The 19031-nt window shown below is 44.2% G+C and overlaps 1 protein-coding gene across 32 annotated transcripts in view; it reads left to right on the forward strand.

The window, feature by feature from the left end:
- NRXN3 (neurexin 3) overlaps nt 1–19031 on the forward strand; it is a 1742415-nt gene that overhangs the window by 85364 nt on the left and 1638020 nt on the right. The window contains exon 1 of one of the 32 annotated variants that reach the window (XM_055097888.2): nt 13363–13532. The exons of the other annotated variants lie outside the window; for them this stretch is intronic. The gene's annotated coding sequence lies outside the window, so the exon portion shown is untranslated. Of the gene's footprint in view, nt 1–13362; nt 13533–19031 lie in introns of those variants that run through there. 32 annotated transcript variants of the gene reach the window in all.

Below are 19031 nucleotides of genomic sequence, written 5' to 3' on the forward strand. Positions count from 1 at the left end.
TGATCAGCCCATCTTGGCCTCCCAAAGTGCTGGGATTACAGGTGTGAACCACCGCGCCCGGCCTCCCCACATTGGACTTTCTAAGGAATATTACCTAGCCACAGATCTACAGGGTGTGTTTGTTTCTTAAAGCCTATGAAAACCCACCCCTTCTTTTTGGTTTGTTTCTTTTATACGACCCTTAAATGTCTTTCTCCAGAGCCCTGCCACCCACCTTCTTCCTGTGCACTCTACCTTTTCTCTCTGTGATATCTTTTCTAATCCTATGCTTTTCACTGCTGTTCAAGGGTGGATGACTCCCCAGTTGATACCTCTAGCCTTGAACTCTCTCATACACCTTGTATTACTGGGCTTCTGGTCCTCTCCACCCACAGGCACATCAGGATTGACAGCTGCAAAACCAGCAGTGTTGGCTTCAGAGCTACACAGGCAACTCCTACTTGTTCTTACAATAGAGAATCCATAGTAAGTTGAGAATTAAGCTTAACACACCCAAGTCTGCGTGTCATCATTTTCTGCGTATCTGAGTGGGTAGCATCTCCATCTATCCAGGAATCTGAGCTGGAAAGGTGGAAGCCAATTTCAATATCCCTCTTTCCCCACCACGTTAGTCATCACGCCCTTTTGGTTCTTCTTTTAAAATATCTTTGAACTCCACTTGTTCCTCTGTGTCTTTCTTGCCAATGGGCCATTATCAGCTTTCAACAGAACATTTTGGTGCCTTCTTGGGGGGTCTTCCTACCACCCATTCTTTTTTTCTTCCATTTTCTTTTTTCCTGACATATGGTGGTAGAAATCTTAAGGAAATAAAACTATGCACAGCATTCCTTGTGTGAAATACTGCCTTGCCTGTAAAATCTCATTAATGTAGCCTAGGCAGTGGCTAATAGCCTGGACTCTGGAGTCAGACTGCCTAGGTTTAAATTTCTTCTACTTGCTGAGTTAGCATAGGTGGGTTATATAATCTGTCTGTTCTTCAATTTTCTCACCTATAAAATGGGCGATAATATTAATACATAATTTGTAGGGTGTTAGAAGGATTCAATGAGTTAATATTTGTGATATGCTTAAAAAAGTGCTTAGCACATAGTAAGTACTACTTATGTAGCATTTACTATGTGCTTTGTTAGTGTGTGCCTTATTAAATAAAATAAATATATATCCTTAGCTTGACCTAGAGGCCTTTCAAAACTGGACACTGTTGACCTCTCCAAGCTCAAGTTCTCTATCCTCCTGCCCTTGACACTGTGCCTCCAATAAAACTCAACAGTTTGTCATTGTTCAATACCATTGTGCTTTTCCTTGTGTTTCCTTTTGTCCCTGGATTCTTCTTCTTCACTCTTCCTTCCCACCTCTCCTCCCCCTTATAATCCTTCAAATCAGTTATTCATCTTTTAAAATTCAGATCAAATGCCTCCTATCTGAGGCCATCCCTATACCAGTGGACACAGATAACACTTCTTTCCCTGAGCTACTTCTGTGCCCATGTGTGTTTTATTAGAGTGACGAGGCTGGAGCCTCTGGAGTGGGACAGACATAATTCTAATTCTGATTTGACCACCTCCAAGCTCTGTGACTCTGGGCAAGTTACTTAACCTCTCTGAGCCTCATCTGTAAGATAGGAGTAGGTTACCTACTTGATGAGGCTATGTGAGGATTATATGGCCGTGTGTGTACTAAGTGCCGGGTCCAACTCTCAGCACATGGTAAGCTCACAGCAAGTACTGTATTGTTATGATTTCCACTAATACAGCCATTATGTGTTATTTAATTTGTAGTTCGCATATGTGTCCCCATGACGGTTGGGGCCCTGTTTTACTAAGCTTTATAATCCCAGTATCTCCTGTAGTAGATGATCACTAATATTGACAGTTACCTGAACTTCTGGGCCTCAACACTCATCATCCCACTTGAGATAAAATCAGTGTCTTGGCCACACAGACCTCCCAAGCCCTGTCCCCAGCAGGTTGGTTTTGTTTTCTTGAAGCTTGTCTGAAGGAGATAAGTCTGCACCTGGGAGGTGACAAGATGTTCTAAACCAAGCAGGTGGTGTGCAGCAAGGTGTGAAGGCTTGCTTGGGAGATGTGGCTGGAGGTGTGAGGGGGGCCTGAGACCTTGGTGGGCAGGACTGTGCCAGCTGTGGGAAGAAGAGGCAGGTGAAACAGGAAGAGCATGGAGAACCTGAGGTAAAGGAGAGGGCAGCCAGGGGTGGAGGATTGTGGAGCAGGGCTGAAGGAGAACACAGAGGCTGGACAGGTCTGCTCTCAGGGCCGGTGCGATTACCTCGTCCATCTTCCTATCTGCTCATGTGCTATATTAGTCTGTTCTCACACTGCTATAAAGACATGTCTGAGAACAGGTAATTTATAAAGAAAAGAATTTTAATTGACTTACAGTTCGGCATGGCTGGGCAGGCCTCAGAAAACTTACAATCATGGCAGAAGGGGAAGAGGCACATTTTACATGGCATCAGGTAAGAGAGAGCTAGCAAGAGCAGGGAAAACTGCCTTATAAGCCCATCAGATCTCGTGAGAACTCACTACCATGAGAACAGCATAGGGGAGCCACCCTCATGATCCAGTCACCTCCCACCTGGTCCCTCCCTCAACATGTGGAGATTATGGGGATTATAATTTGAGATGTGATTTGGGTGAGGACACACAGCCAAACCGTATCATGTACCTTGCTGAGAAGGGGGCTTTCCCTGAACCCTTTGTTTTAAATTGCAATCCTCTCCCTCAGCACTCTTAATTCCTTCTTATCTACTTTATTATTTTTTCCTGAGTACTTGTCACCATTGGGCATACTATTTGTTATATTTATGTATTTGCTTATTATCTGTCTCTCTCCACTAGAATTTAAGAGCCACAAAGGCAAGTATTTTAATCTGTTTACACTGATGTGTCACCAGCACCTAGAACATTGCCTGACACATCATAAGTGCTTAATAAATATTTATTGAATGAATGAATCCCACCATACAAGGATCACTGCCTGTCTTAGTCCGTTCAGGCTGCTATAGCAAAATACCTGGGTAATTTAGAAATGACAGACATTTTTTACTCATGGTTCTGGAGAGTGGGAAATCCAGGATCAAGTTGCCAGCAGATTCAGTGTCTGGTGAGGGCCAGTTCTTCTAGGTGGTGTCTTCAATGTGTGCTCACATGGCAGAAGGGCCAGAAGGGATAAATAAGCTTCCTCTGGCCTCTGCTGTAAGGGCACTAATCCCGTTCATGAAGGCTCCACCCTCGTGACCCAATCACCTCCCAAAGGCTCCACCTCTTATTATCACACTGGGGATGGTTTCAACATATAAACTTAGGTGGGGGAATGTGAGCATTCAGACCATAACACTGCCATTTATATTTTTGTGTTCATTCATTTAGTAAGTAGGTTTCCAAAAATTTGTTTGAGGTGTAAGCCATGTACAATAAAGTACCTCAATTTTCTAAGTGTACAATTTGAGTACTGGCAAATGCATACACCTGTGTAACAAACACCGTAGTCAAGATAGAGAACATTTCCATCACCCCCAAAAAGTTTTTCTGTGCCTCTTGGTGGTCAGTTGCTGTCCCCACCCCTGGCCTCAGGCAACCACGGATGTAGTTTTTGTCATTATTTATGGACTTTTCTGTTTCCAGAATTTTATGTAAATGGACTTATGTCTTGTTTTGCTCAGCATAACATTTTAAAGATTTATCTATGTTGCAAGCAGCCGTGGTAAATCTGATTTTATTGTCGAGCAAATCATTTTTTTAATTTGCTTTGTGGTGTTTTGTGACCACCAGGGAGCATGTGCTGTAGATCCAGGCTACCTGGTTAGAGTTTTGGCTTTACCACTTACCAGCTGTGTGGCTTTGGGCAGTTTTATTCTCCCAGTGCCTCCAGCCTCTCATCTGTTAAATGGGGGAATGATCATACCTACCTTATAGTATTCCAGAGAGAAGAATTAAATGAATTAGACACATAAAGTGCTTAGAATGGTGCCTGGCACATAGTGAGTATTCAAAAATTGTTAGCTGTTATTACTTCCATTTTGCAAATGAAGAGAAAAACTCCTGAGGCACAGAAAAGTTGTTTGTCCAGTGTTATTTGGATTGTAGGAAGAATTAGAATTGAGATCTGTCTGATTTCACTCTTTGTCCTGTCACCTCCTAGAGTCTAGTCTTTCTCTTTTGGGCTAGGCTCTTGTGGGTGGCACACACAGAAGGGGGATGAAGGGAAAAAGCAGGTACTCAGCTTGGCGGATGTCTGAATCCTACCTCAGTGTTCACTTAGTTTTTCTCTACCATTTCACCCTCCCCACCACTGTGGGTAGAGTTTCACCCCCTCCTCTGGTCTGCCAAGGGAGTGGAGTTGGGCCTTCTTGCCCTTTGCTCCCCTCCTGGGCCCTCTCAGGCAGCTGAGCCTTCCATCAGGAACACCTCTTGCAATCACACAGCATCAGCCCTGTGAGAAGCTAATTTGATAAACCCCACTCCAAAGCTCATTGAACCTGTCTATAACGATGCTTAATTAAAGTGCAGAAACTTTGAAGAGATAGCAAGTTACTGCTTAATGCAATACCAGAGTGCCACTATTCTACCATCTGCCTCTTTCTCTGCAGTAATTGCTTCCTGACATTTGTTTATTTGAATTAGGAGAGCAGTCTTGATCAAGAGGGAGGGCAGGCAGGGTCAGAACTGTTAGGGAGGAGGAAGAAAGTGGAAAAGGGGGACTATGCTGTTGTGGGGGTGGCCTGAAGGGGAATCACTGTTGTCTTCATAGTATAAGTGGTTTTATCTTTCCATAGGGATGGAACTGTAGAACTTCCTCCCTACAGTGAAAGCATAAGGCTGACTCTGGGATCATATGCTTAGGGTCTGGGGGTGTCCTTTAGAAAGTATGGGAGCTTCTTGGCTAGCAAATGGAGCCTCCTACTTTGTTAGAAGGGAAAGTATAGATGGAGCTGGCAGATCTCAGAGTGGTGTTCTGAGCACAACTAACTAGATTACTGTGACTCAGTGGAGACACTTCTAGTACCAATAGGGTCTCAGAGCTGAGAGAGAGAGATGGTCATTCATATCTGTTCTAATGGTTCTCACTGGTGGTTTCACAGTGTGTCTGGTTATCTTTGATTGCATGCTGGTCATTGTACATGAAAATGATTTATAAGTATAACTTAAGCCTGAGATGATGAAGGTGCCTTCCTTTACAGAACAATTTTATTTTATTTTTCTGGCAGACACTTGAGGGCACTATAAATCTTGCCCCCTCCCTTAAATGAAATTAATGGCTTGAGGCTTCCTCAAAAACAAGTGATTCAAACCCAGTCTGTAGATTCTCTTGAGGACTAGTCAATTTCTGATTTATCCTTACCCTTAGGGGCCCAGCTTATTGTGAGGAGGGTCTACTTTTGGTCTCCCCATTTCATGTGGGTTCTGGTTGTGGATTTTTTTCTCTCTTGCCCTGCCAGGCTGTCAAAATAAAGATCGAATTTGCCAGACTCACAAGATGTCTTCAGGGCAAAAGTGATTTTCATACTTGTCTGGATTCCTGTTTCTTTTCACTTTTAGACTAGTCTTTCCTTACTATCTGATCAGCATTTTGGTGATTTTAAGAAGATACGTTGTGCTTTTTAATCCAGATCTTTAGTTGTTTTTAATGGTAATAGCCTGCCATTACCAGAAAGAAAAAGTCCCCTGGTAGCAGTTTTTCAATTAGATATATTTTTACTTTTGGTAGTGGAACTTTTTTTTGGTCAAATGAAATCTTACATAGAATCTCAATACCAAAAACAAATCAAAATGAAATAAAAAAAAGTGGAGCTTTTCTGGTTAAAATGTGGTTTGGAGGTCTCCAGGGCCTGCCAACTAGGCCTCCCTTTTGTTAGACCCACTTAGAGCATCTCTAAGGACCTGGGTTTTATGGACATGGCTTAAAAAACTGTTCTGAGGAGCTCCCTGGTTTGGCTGATTTTGAGGAACCACAGCTTTGGCAAAACTCATCTAGTGCTTTCCTTGGAAACAAATAGTTCTTGATAGTTTAGGATGGCTAGAAGCCTAGGCCTTGGGCAGCATGCTACAAGAAAGGACAGGATGTGCTGCTTGAGTCCCAGAGAGCCCCTGTGGAAGTCAGGCCAGGTTAGTGGGGATCGTCTTAGTCCTCTTAGGAAGACTGATCTGAGATGGGGGGAAGAGAATGGAAGGGGAATTAGGATGAGTTCTCCAAGAAGCAGACATCAAAACAGGATTGATTAGACGTGCAAGAATCTTACTGAGGGAGATGCCTATGTAGGATTAAAGGGGAGGGAGCAGGAAGGAGGGAGAGTGTTCAGACCTTGATGCACACCTGACTCCGGTGAAAGGAGACAGCAAGGAAAGATTGAGTAGGAAGAGCCTCCTCTGCAGCCCAGCTCTGAGAAAGTCTCAGCCAGGCTGATGGGAAGTCCCCAAGCAAGAGTTGATTGTTAGAGGAATCCTGAATTGGATGGGAATGGATTGGCATGAGTACTCCAATGTGCTTGGTTGTTGGCTGGAAGCAGCTTTGGGGGAGTGGCCGCAATGTGAATGCAGTGATGGATCCAAAAGGTGGTAGCTGTGCTGTTGTCAACTCTGCTCTCTGTGGCATGTCCTCTTGAAAGAGATCTCAGTGGTGCACTTCCATGGCTACCCTCATAGGGGAGGGCCAGGCCACCCAGAAAGCAATGAGGCATTTGCTGAAACACAGCGAGAGGGGAGGGAGAGCAAAACATATTTTTCCAGACCCGGGGACAGCTATAGTGAACTGTTGTCTGTTTATTCGCCAGAAACTCAGTGTCCAGGCAAGTGGGATTTGCTCAGCTCATGTGAGCATGTTATCTGAGTTTGCTGGTGGCAGGCCCATAGTAGCAGATCCCTCTTCATTACCTAAGGATACCCTGATGTGTCTGGTCCTGTGGTCTCTTCTACCTTACCTCCAGCTTCCTAAACCCTTCCAGTGGTTTCAACTGTTCTTCACATAAAGACTACACCCTTTATCCTTGCCTTTTGGGCCTGGTCTGGGCCCTTCCTAGCCCTCCATTCTTATTGCCTACTATGCTTTCCTCCCTGTCCCTGTTCCAGCCCCACTGGCCTTTCAGTCTCTTGCACTTGCCTTGCTCATTCCTACCACAGGGCCTTTGTCCATGATGTTTCCTCTGCCTGGGGTGCTCTTCCAGAAGAGTCTCTTTCCTTCATATCTCTGCACAAGAGTAACTTCTTCAGGGAGGGCTGGAGTCCCCTCCTAGTGCTCTTTAAGTACCGTGTTCGGACATGGTACATTGTGCCTTGGTGGCATTTGTCACAGTCACAGTTTCACATCTTTCCTGGCTGGAATCAGAAATTTCCAAAATTCCTGATTTTTCCAATAGGCTAAAAGCTCCACAAGGGCAGGGGCTGCCTCTGTCTTTGCTGATCATTGTGCCTCCGTGCCGGACACACTCGGGATGCTTAGTCATGATGTCTTGGTCTAGTGGATAATCTACAAAGAGGGTGGTAAAGAGAATAAGTGGATATTCGATCAATAAAAAGAAAATAAGTGTTGAAACAAAATACAAGGCAGAGCGAGGCACACTACTCCAGAGGTGGGAGTGACTTTCAAAGTCCTTGTTTGCCCAGCCTCCTTGTCTTGCATTAGAAGAGACCAAGCATCAGGAGGCCAGTGACTTCCCCGTGTTTACATGGCAAGGGGCGCCAGAGCTGGGGCTCACACCTTGGTTTCTCAATTCTGACTTGAGTGCACTCTTTGCTGTGGGGGGCCTTGCGTGGTCACGGAGCATGAGATTTGAAGGCAAATGCCTGGGTTCCATATGGGCTGTCTTCTCAGAGTTGATTTGACCTTGAATAAACCATTAACCTGTAGGACTCTTTCTTCGTCTGTAAAATGGGGGTGATCATGTGCATTTTAAATGGAAACTTTGAAGATTAAATGAGATAATATGTGAAAGAGTGCTCTTTTGTAAACTCTAAAGTATTTTACAAATGTCAATACTGTGCCACGTCTTAGTATTTTCAAAGAAGCCTAAACCCACTGGAGATGGGGGTGGATGGGGGTACTGTCCAGACCCTGTTGCTGATCCTGTTCCCGAGCCCACTCTGGCCCTCTCCCCCTGACCCTGTAGATGAGATCTTTTTATGTATTTCTAAAAAGGAGCTAAAACGTTTTTGGAGCATTGGCTCTATGGAGGAGAGAGGAGACCTGTGGGATGAACCAGTGTTTTAGCTTCTGGGTCCCTGCTCCTTCATCAGTGGAAGGAAGGGGTTGCCTCATGTCTAAAGGCTCCTTTCAGCAGGAAGCTCCATCAGTCTTCATGAACAGGACGAGCTCAAATCAGGAAGGGGAGGCTATTAACAGACAGGCTCCCAAACAGGGCACAAAGCAAGGGGAGGCGGCATGGCCTCCAGCTTGAAAGATTTGTTAGATCCCAGAAAGAACTTTCTGGCATTCAGAATGGTTAAATGCTGGACATAGAGAAGGCAACAAAGGTTGTGGAAATTGCATTCTGGAGGTCTTTATAAAGAGAAGAAAAATTCAACTGGAGTTCTGTCGGAACTGGGGAAATAGACTAGGAAGCACCCTTGTCCACAGCTGTTTCCTGCCGCTGCTTTGTTGGTGCTGGGAAGTTTCATTTGTGCTGGGGGGTTTCGTTTGTGCTGCGGGGGGTGGTGGGGGGGGGCAGGGGTTAGTTTGTGCACCTAGGTGGCCACTCTTTGGATCTCCCACATCTGTTCTAGGTTCTGAACTTTGACCCCGTTCCTGCTTCTTCCTTCTTAAGGGCATCCCTCCCAGGGCTTGGTCTGGGTGCCATAGCTCCAGATAATAAAAACTCAGCCTCAGCAGTGATTGATAAACTGCTCTGTGTGTAATGATAACATGGGGAATTTCCTGCCAAGATGACCAATCAAAGAGGAAACAGAGGAGAAAGTTTTGTTAAAAATTTTTAGGGAGCATGGTATAAAAACTTTAATTGGTTTTATTTTTGCTGCCATTTTTCCGTGTGTATCTGTCTCCCTTCCTCATTTTTAACCCTCTTGAGACTGGATAGAGATTTCCCAAGCAAGTATAAAAGTAATTATATTCAAAGACAGATTTTTTTTTTCTTCCTAAAGTTATCAAGTTAATTGTCTTTTCTGGGGCTAATTGTCTTTTCTTTGGTCCAGGTGTGAAATGACAGCTTAGTGCCGATGATAGTTTGCATTTGTAAGTCCTTTTCATATACATGATCTCATTTTGTCCTCCAGATGTCTCTGTGGCTTGTTCTTTTTGTTCCATTGCTCAGATGAGTAAGCTGAGGTCCCACTTGGCAAAGCTCACAGAACCAGTGTCAGCTCTGCTGTGAATGCTGCTGTTTTCCCATCTTGTTCTACCACTACACAACACAGCAGTGGGGAAGCTACAGGGTTCCTTGTTCTCTAGCTGGCCAGAGCCCCTGAGCTTCCCTGTGGCTGGCAAAGGCAAGTTGGCTTGAGACAATGTTTTCACTGGTTGGTAGGAGAATGAAGACCTCCCCAGCAATGCAGCGAGTTTGAAAAGGAGCATAGCTTTATGCATTAGTTTCCTGGGACAGCTCTAACAAAGTACCAGCAACTGGGTGGCTTAAGACAACAAAAATTTATTAGCTCGTAGTTCTGGAGGCCAGAAGTCTGAAACCAAGGTGTTGGCAGGGCCACGGTCCCTCTGAAGGCTCTAGGGAAGATTCCTTCCTCGCCTCTTCTCGGCTTCTGGTGTTACCGGCAATCCTTGGTGTTCCTTGGCTTGTAGTGGCCTCACTCCAGTGGCCACTTCCATCATCACATGGTTGTCTTCCCTGTGTCTCTGTGTCCACATCTCTCTATCCCTCTAAGGACACTAGGGATTAGATTTGCAGCCCGGCCTACTCCAGTTTGACCTCATCTTGACTTGATGACATCTGTAAAGACCCTATATTCAAATAAAGTCACATTCACAGGTACCAGGTGTTAAGACTTCAACATGTCTTTCTCAGCCCACAACACCTCATCTTAGTCTAGCCTTCCTGCTTATTTGATTTAAAAATTACCCTTTTAATACACAAAATTATAGTTCTCATAGATGGTAGTTTTTATTTTATAAATGTATGAGACTCAGAAAAATAGCAAACCCTCGTATTTTTATCACTCAAATGAACAATTGACATATATTTTCTTAACAATATTTTTTAAGAACAAAAATATTACAAATGTAGATTTAAAAATTATTGTTAACCATCTTCTCACTTACATTATCTTCTCTTTTTGCTGAGAGCAGTGGTTCTCAACCAGGACAGTTTTGGGGGTGCTACTGTCATCTAGTGGGTAGAGGCCAGGGATGTTGCCAATCATCCAGCAATGCAAGGAGAGCCTGCAACAAGGAATTATCTAGTCCTAAATGTTAATAGCACTCAGGTTGAGAAACTCTATTTTAAAGAGAAGAATAATCATGATATTGACCTGCATCCTTCTAGAAATAGTATTCATTCTTTTTCATACATTTACAAGTCTGAATGGTATTGTATTGTGGTATTGTATTGTGCATGAGTATTCTCTTAATGTATATAAATAGTATTTCTTTTTTAGTTTGAGATGGAGCCTTGCTCTATCGCCTGGGCTGGAGTGCAGTGGTGCGATCTTGGCTCACTGCAAACTCCACCTCCTAGGTTCAAGCGATTCTTCTGCCTCAGCCTCCCAAGTAGCTGGGATTACAGGCGTGTACACCATGCCTGGCTAAGTTTTGTATTTTTAGTAGAGACAGGGTTTCACCATGTTGACCAGGCTGGTCTTGAATTCCTGACCTCAAGTAATCTGCTTGCCTTGGCCTACCAAAGTGCTGGGATTACAGGCGTAAGCCCCCACATCCGGCTTAAATAGCATCGTCTTAATGTGTATAAACAGTGTCATCACATATTCTGCATCTTGCTATTTTCCTTTCTTTAACATTTTTAAAGATTTATCCATGTTCATATATGTATGTGTATATAATATACTTATGTGATTTCTTTTAACTGGTTTGTAGTTTGTTGTTTTATAAAAAGGCCTTTATTTGAGGCCCAGTGTTCAAAACCAGCCTGGGCAACATAGCAAGACCCTGTCTCTACAGAAAAAAAAAAAGTTACCTAGGCGTGGTGGCGCACACCTGTAGTCTTAGCTACTTGGGAAGCTGAGGTGGAAGGATTGCTTGAGCCTAGGAGTTGAGGCTGCAGTAAGCCATGCTCACGCCACTGTACTCCAGCCTGGGCAACAAAGAAAGACCCTATCTCTCTCTTTTTTTTTCCCAAAGTCTTTACTTGATGAAATAAAAAATTAATCTTATGTCCTTACTAGGCACATTCTCTTTTTGTAGGGGGTCAAATTTTATTTCCCCATGACATCTATAAGTCTAGAAACCTGGCCAGATGCCACAGGGTAGACCCCCAGTCCTGGTTAGAAAGCATCTCCATTTTCTGGGATATTAATTCTCTCTAAGAACTTAATCCTTCTAGAATAAAGCAATACCAAAGGCCCCAGGAGTCCTCAATCAGTTGCTAAGAAGAATGAAATTGCATCACAATTCTAATTCATAGCATCTGTAAGGCAGGGCCTTCCTTGGCTTTTCAAATTTTCTACCTTCCCTCATTTCTTTTTCTTACCTTTGGGATTGGAAGAGTCAGAAGTGCTGGGGTACCTAAGCTGTGAGAGTTTCCTTTAATCCTTGAGGATTTCTGAAAGAGAGCCCTTCTGTATTGGTTTGAGGGCTGCCATAGCAAACTACTACAGACTGGGTGGCTTAAACAGCTGAAGTTTATTTTCTCACAGTTCTAGAGGTTGAAGTCCAAGGTTTTGGCAGGACTGGTTTCTTCTGAGGCTTCTCTCCTTGGTGGGCAGATGGCTGTATTCTCTCCGTGTCATTACATTGCTTTCCCTCTGCGTGTATCTGTGTCCAAGTCACCACTTGTTATAAGGACACCAGTTAGATTGGATTAGGGCCCACCCTAAGGACCTCATTTTAACTTAATTAGCTCTTTAAATAATCTAACTCCAAATACAGTCACATTAGGTACTGGGGTTAGGAGTTTTGGTGGGAGGGGGGATGCAGTTCAGCCCCCAACAATTCCTGTCCAATATACAGGGTGACTATTTCCAGGGGATGGGGAGAATCAGTGGAAATTTCATGTGACATCTGATGCTGAGATTTTTAACCCAATGTTAAATTTAAAATTAGTAGGATTGGAAAATTAGACCTCTTAAAGTGAGGTCCACTGAGATTTCGGTTTCCAGGAGACATTGAATAGGGTGAGAAATTTCCAAAAGGCCACTGTTGAGAAACCTCATCAGATAAACACAGAAGACCATGTAGCCCAAGTCCAAATTATTAATCTCAAAGGCCGACCAATAAAGGACTCAGTGGAAAGCACCCTGATCCAAGTTAGAAGGCTTGGGTTTCATCTTGGCCCTGCCTCTTAGCTGTGTGACCTTGAACAAGTTACTTAGACTCGACGTCTTAATTTTCCCCACCTCTAAAGTGGAAGTAATAATACATCAGTGGATTTATGCAAGGATAAGATGAGCACAGTGCTGGGTATCTGGTGAGTTTTCAAAAATGTTATTTGTTCCTAGAATCTGAATCTAAGGAGCTTGGACTCTTTCCTATTGGCAGCAAGGAGCTTCTTTAGAAGCCTGGGAGTGATCTCTTTAAATGTGAGTTTTAGAAAGTTAATTCTGGCTTGGAAGCAGTACATTAGGAGAGTTGGAAGGAGAGAGAGGTTGGAAGTACAAAGATCAGCTATTAGGCTTTTGAAATAATCCAACTGATGAAGACCTGTTTGAACTGAGTTACTGAGGTGGATGGGGATGGAGGGTAGAAGGGAAGAGGGGTATAGAAAGAGAAAAGGAGAGAGAAGGAAAGGAGGGATATTGAGAAGATAGCATCAGAACATAAGAAAATTGATTGGATGTGACAGTGTGAGAGAGAGGAGATGAAGAGCGTGGGATAATGCCCAGGTTGCTAGCTGGGCCTGCTGAGTGGATGAGAATACTAAGGAAGGTAAATTCAGAAGGAACAGTTAAGAGAGGAAGTGGAGGAGGAAAACAATGAGTTTGGTTGTAGTCAGAGTATGTCTGAGTTGTCTGGGGGGCATCCAGGACTAAGAGGGTCAGGGAGAGTGGGTAGTTTGTGAAGAGATCTGGAGATGGAGCTCCAGGGACCCTGACATCTGAAGGGTGGTGGGGAGAAAAGGAGCACCTGAGAGTGACTTTCAAAGGTGTGCAGAGAGGGAGGAGGGGAAGCACCCGAACATGCCAGGAAGGGGGCCCGAAAGCAGCAGATGCAGCAGGAAGGCCTGGGAGGTGGGAACTGAGAAGAAGCTCTGGTTTGGTATTTTGGAAGCCACTGGTAACTTTGGGGAGAGCTGTGTGAGTCAGGGACATGTGGGGGCAGAAGCCGGAATGCAGAGGATGAGGATAGAAAGGGAGAGATGGAGATGATGAGTTTTGATGGAGAAAAGGATTACAGAGAATATCTTCAAGGCGAGGGAAGAGAGAAGAGTCCCGTTTTCTTTTAAGGTAACTGGCATGCTGCTGGGGGCAGGGGGTGAGTGGGGAGCCTATAGAGGTTCGAGAAAGTGTTGATAGAACAGGGTCCCAGGGAGGTGGCAGGGCTTGGAGAAAGAGCACTGGGGATAAGTCAGTTTTAAAGGGACCATTTTTCATTGAGAAGGGAAGTAGGGAAGGTAGGTAGGAGAGAAAGTGAGTAGCCAGAGGGGAGAGAAGCACAGGCCTTCATGACTAAAAACCTCAATTTTTTTTTTCAGTAAAAAAGGAGCCCCTGTGGCATCTGAATGAGGAAGGGGAAAAGGGTTTAGAAGAGCTGGAGAAGGGAGCATATTGGGGAAAAGTTGAAGGATTGCTAAGTAGCTGAGGTTGAGAGTGACAGAACCATATTGTAGTTGCATTTGTTGGCATAGATGGGGTTTTGGTTTCTAGTGCCTATCTGTTGCTCAGGAGCAGGGGAAGTGGTTGCTTAGATTCCTCAAGATAGAGAACGGGTGGGGTGGTGGAAGTTCAGGGGATGAGGTAATGATTGACTATGAAGCCTCTTCTAGGTAAGAAGTGAAGAGAATGGAGTATGGGAGGGATGATAGACTGTGAGTGAAGAGATTAGGGTGCCGTATAGCTTTGGTGAGGTTAGCAAGGAGGGTTAGGAGGAGACAAGAGATAGAAATAAGATTTTCCTGAGATAGGTATTTGCTGGAGAGGTAGTTCTGGGTTGGGTTGAAGTCCAGGTCGGTGATAAGGGAGTAGGAAAAAGGGTGCAGGTTACTGGAGCGGAGGCACAAAGGCCATGAAGCCAGGGCATTGAGCACATGGGCATTGATCACAGTAGTGGGAGTCAGGGTACACAGGGAAACATAGCCAGTTAAATATCTCAGTGGATGTGGGAGAGTAATCTTGGGGTGATATATTGGTCAGTTATTACTGCATAACAAACAATCACAAAAAACTGGATGATACGCAATAGTAAGCCTTGATTTAGCTTCCACATCTGGAGGCAGTTTGATCTAGGCCTTACTCATCTGGGTAATTCCAGTGATCTTGCACCTGCAGTTTGGATGGGATTTGGCTAATCTAGGTTGGTCATAGTTGGGGTGGGTGGCTGGAATAGCTCTGGTCATTGACCTGTTGGGACTGGTGGGCTAGAACAGGCATGCTTATCTCATCATGAGGGCAGAGGTGCCAAAGAGCAAGCACTTTTCAAACTTTTGGTCATGTCACACCCACTAATATTTCCTTGGCCAAAGCAAATCATGTGGCCATGCCAGAATTCAAGATATGGGGAAATAGACTCCACCCATGCAGGCAGGAGGCGACAGTGAGTGAATATTTCTGAACAGTAACATAATTGACTACAAGTGGTAGGTAAGAGCTGTGAAGAGGAAGAGAGGTGGGGTTGCAGATGGCATGAGGCCCTTGAATGATGACATAAGCACAGAGGGGAAGAAAGGATACTGTCTACTCTGCTCCCATCCTGAGATACACATGGCCCCAACACAGAGTGTTTGGCAGAGACATCATTTGATTAGAGAAGGCATAGCTTTCTGTATTGTGAGGAGTCAAATATGAACAGTGGGAATTCTGGAGGGCACAGAGGGAAGAATTCGAAAGAGGCATTGGGAGGCAGTTGGCTACCCAGGGCCAGAGAGCAGCTGCTGGAGCAGGGAGGTCCTAGCCTTAGGAATAAAGGACACACACACACACACACACACACACACACACACACAGCTGCTAGAAGAGTGTGGGCTCACCCGAGGTAAACTCCCACAAAGCCTTATTATTTTGGGAAGGTGTTGTAAAGACCAGCCGCCACATCGCCTTGAATGAGGCTTTGGGTGCTTCTCCCTTCCGGACTAACTGAGGAGGGCAGATGCTTCCCGGGGAGGAGATAGTTTTAGGGGGAGGTGGTCACAGATCCGTACTATACTTGGGATTTCACAATTGCTTTTACTCTGGCAGGGTGTTGGGAACTTTTTTTTTTCCTTTTGGCACTACAAATAAGGAAGCCAGAGGGTGAGTGTGGGAAGAAAACTATTTAAATGGAGACACAGTAATAGAAATAACATCCATCCTTGGAAAGAGAGGCTCTACAAGAAAGGTGGATGAGGTGGGGCACATCAGACCTACACTTTTTCTCTTTGCAGAGCCTCTCACTACTTTTTGAAGTTCTTGATCTTCACTTTCCCACTAGGCTCTAAGCTCCTTGTAGTCAAGGCTGGACTTGTCTTATTCATAGCTTTATACCCAGTGCTAGCAGCACACTCAGAACATAATAGGTGCTCAGTAAATACATTTGAGTGGATGAGTAAATGCATGATGAAAAATTTACAAGTTAGTATATCCATCTCCACATAAAAGAATTCCAAACTTATTTTTGGTAATGTCACTCAACAAATATTTAGGGTCCTCTTGAATATTAATCAGGATGACTAGGCATTCATGAAGTGTGAGACACAGTGCTTGCCAGAGGGTTGCATGACTTCACTTGCAGCTTTGGGAACACTAACTAACAATGCAGAGTCACGTGAAAATGTTTCAGACCTCAGTTTGTCCACCTGCAAAAGGGGGAGGCTGAAGCATTCATTCAGATTTCTTTCCTACAAGGCCTCTTGGAATCTTTAATATTCTATTGTTCATTGTGATCTCTAAAATGGGGAAAATAGTCTGATGCTTCTAAAATGTATGTTTTTCTTTCTTTTCTCTTTTTGCCTTCAGGGCATTTTGTGGGACTGGTTTTCTATGGAGCACATGTTTGGAAATGTGGGCTTGACTAATTCTGCTGGATCAATTCTTGTTGAATTTCTTTTGAAGGTCATTCCCCTCCCACCCTCCTAGATGTGCTTATATCAGATGTAATAGTGCTTTTTCCCCCTTATACTTAGGATGGGATGGCTGCTTTTTAGAGCACCCAGTGGATTCAAACATCTGGTTATCCTTTGTTCTGATGATGTTGGAGGTGGATGTTCAGGTTTCAGCGTTGGGTTGTGCCTGTTCTTCTACTTTGGTCCACTATCCCCAGAGCACCCTGAACTCCTTGGAGGATTTGAAGCATCCAAGATAACTCTTTCCATGAGGGATAGGGGGACAAAGGGACTGGCTTATGTAGAGATGTGGCCAGAGGTTGGGAGGGCTGGACATGCTGACCTGGGACAGGATCAGGAATTCTGAAAATCAGGCAGTTCCAAGGTAAGGTATGGAGTCTAGAAAGGAGGCTATTTGCTACATTCTCACTCTTTTGGATTATATATCTGGATAGGATGTGGCTTCAGGTATTGGGACACTCTGGCTGCCCAGGCGTATGGAGAATGGCCATGGATGGTTGAGAACTAGGCATGGGGATCAAGCCCGGGCCCCTCTCCTATCTACCCTGGATATGAGCCATGGCCTCCTTATTAGTCTGTCTGTGTCCTGCTGTATTCCTTTCAAAACCGGGTCCCACACCATCGAAAACACAGACTTTGTCTCATCACTCCCTCTGTTTAAAATCTTCCAACGCTCCCCAAGACTTTCTTAGCTTGGCATCCAGGACCTTTGGAACTCTGCCCTCAACAAGACTTTTTTTTTTTTAACTTTTAAAGTTATCTCTTTATTAATATTCTGTATTTGATGAGACATTGTCATACCTACATTTAATTTTTTTGTTTTATTTTATTATTATTATCCTCTAAGTTTTAGGGTACATGTGCACAATGTGCAGGTTAGTTACATATGTATACATGTGCCATGCTGGTGTGCTGCACCCATTAACTCGTCATTTAGCATTAGGTATATCTCCTAATGCTATCCCTCCCCACTCGCCCCACCCCACAACAGTCCCCAGAGTGTGATGTTCCCCTTCCTGTGCCCATGTGTTCTCATTGTTCAATTCCCACCTATGAGTGAGAACATGAGGTGTTTGGTTTTTTGTTCTTGTGATAGTTTACTGAGAATGATGATTTCCAGTTTCATCCATGTCCCTTCAAAGGACATGAACTCATCATTTTTTTATGGCTGCATAGTATTCCATGGTGTATATGTGCCACATTTTCTTAATCCAGTCTATCATTGTTGGACATTTGGGTTGGTTCCAAGTCTTTGCTATTGTGAATAGTGCCGCAATAAACATACGTGTGCATGTGTCTTTATAGCAGCATGATTTATAGTCTTTTGGGTATATACCCAGTAATGGGATGGCTTGGTCAAATGGTATTTCTAGTTCTAGATCCCTGAAGAATCACCACACTGACTTCCACAATGGTTGAACTAGTTTACAGTCCCACCAACAGTGTAAAAGTCTTCCTATTTCTCCACATCCTCTCCAGCACCTGTTGTTTCCTGACTTTTTAATGATCACCATTCTAACTGGTGTGAGATGGTATCTCATTGTGGTTTTGATTTGCATTTCTCTGATGGTCAGTGATGGTGAGCATTTTTTTCATGTGTTTTTTGGCTGCATAAATGTCTTCTTTTGAGAAGTGTCTGTTCATGTCCTTTGCCCACTTTTTGATGGGTTTGTTTGTTTTTTTCTTGTAAATTTGTTTGAGTTCATTGTAGATTCTGGATATTAGCCCTTTGTCAGATGAGTAGGTTGCGAAAATTTTCTCCCATTTTGTAGGTTGCCTGTTCACTCTGATGGTAGTTTCTTTTGCTGTGCAGAAACTCTTTAGTTTAATTAGATCCCATTTGTCAATTTTGGCTTTTCCAACAAGACTTTTTAGCCTTACATTTTTTTCCCACTATTCGCTCCCACCCATCCTGCATTCCAGCTAGATAGAACTTCTTATGGCTTCCCGAACACCCCATGATCTTTCCTATCCCACTGTCTTTACTTGTGGTTTTCCTTCTGCTGGGACACCTCCCCTGTGGCCGGGTCTAGCAAAACCATTCATTCTTTAATCTATCACCTCCCCTTATGGTTACTGCTCACATGTCTATCTCTCCTCACCCACTAAACCCTGGCTGGGATCTTTGGGACTCCAGGAACTTACAGGGTGCCTGGCAAGTAGCAGGTGTTTTTTTTGGTGTGTGTGTGTGTGTGTGTTTGTGTGTGTGTGTGTGTGTGTGTTTTGAGATGGAGTCTTGCTCTGTCGCCCAGGCTAGAATGCAGTGGCCTGATCTCCGCTCACTGCAACATCTGCCTCCTGGGTTCAAGCGATTCTCCTGCCTCAGCCTCCTGATTAGCTGGGATTACAGGCGCGTGCCACCACGCCCGACTAATTTTTTGTATTTTTAGTAGAGATGTGGTTTTACCACGTTAGCCAGGATGATCTCAATCTTCTGACCTCGTGATCCACTCACCTTCACGTCCCAAAGTGCTGGGATTACAGGCGTGAGCCACCGGGCCTGGCCCAAGTAGCAGGTATTTATTAGAGGTTTGTTGAATGAATGAATAAGGGCGCGTTGTGTTGAATGAAATGGAGGTTGTGACCGCTTAACTCCCTCTTGTCACCTTCACCTTTCTGTGTATATTAAAAGATTTATCTAACCTGGAATAACAAATGCCCATCCTGGCATAGCAGAAAGATGGGTATT

Source organism: Pan paniscus, chromosome 15 (assembly GCF_029289425.2).
Source record: "Pan paniscus chromosome 15, NHGRI_mPanPan1-v2.0_pri, whole genome shotgun sequence".
In the NCBI taxonomy this organism is placed as follows: domain Eukaryota; kingdom Metazoa; phylum Chordata; class Mammalia; order Primates; family Hominidae; genus Pan; species Pan paniscus.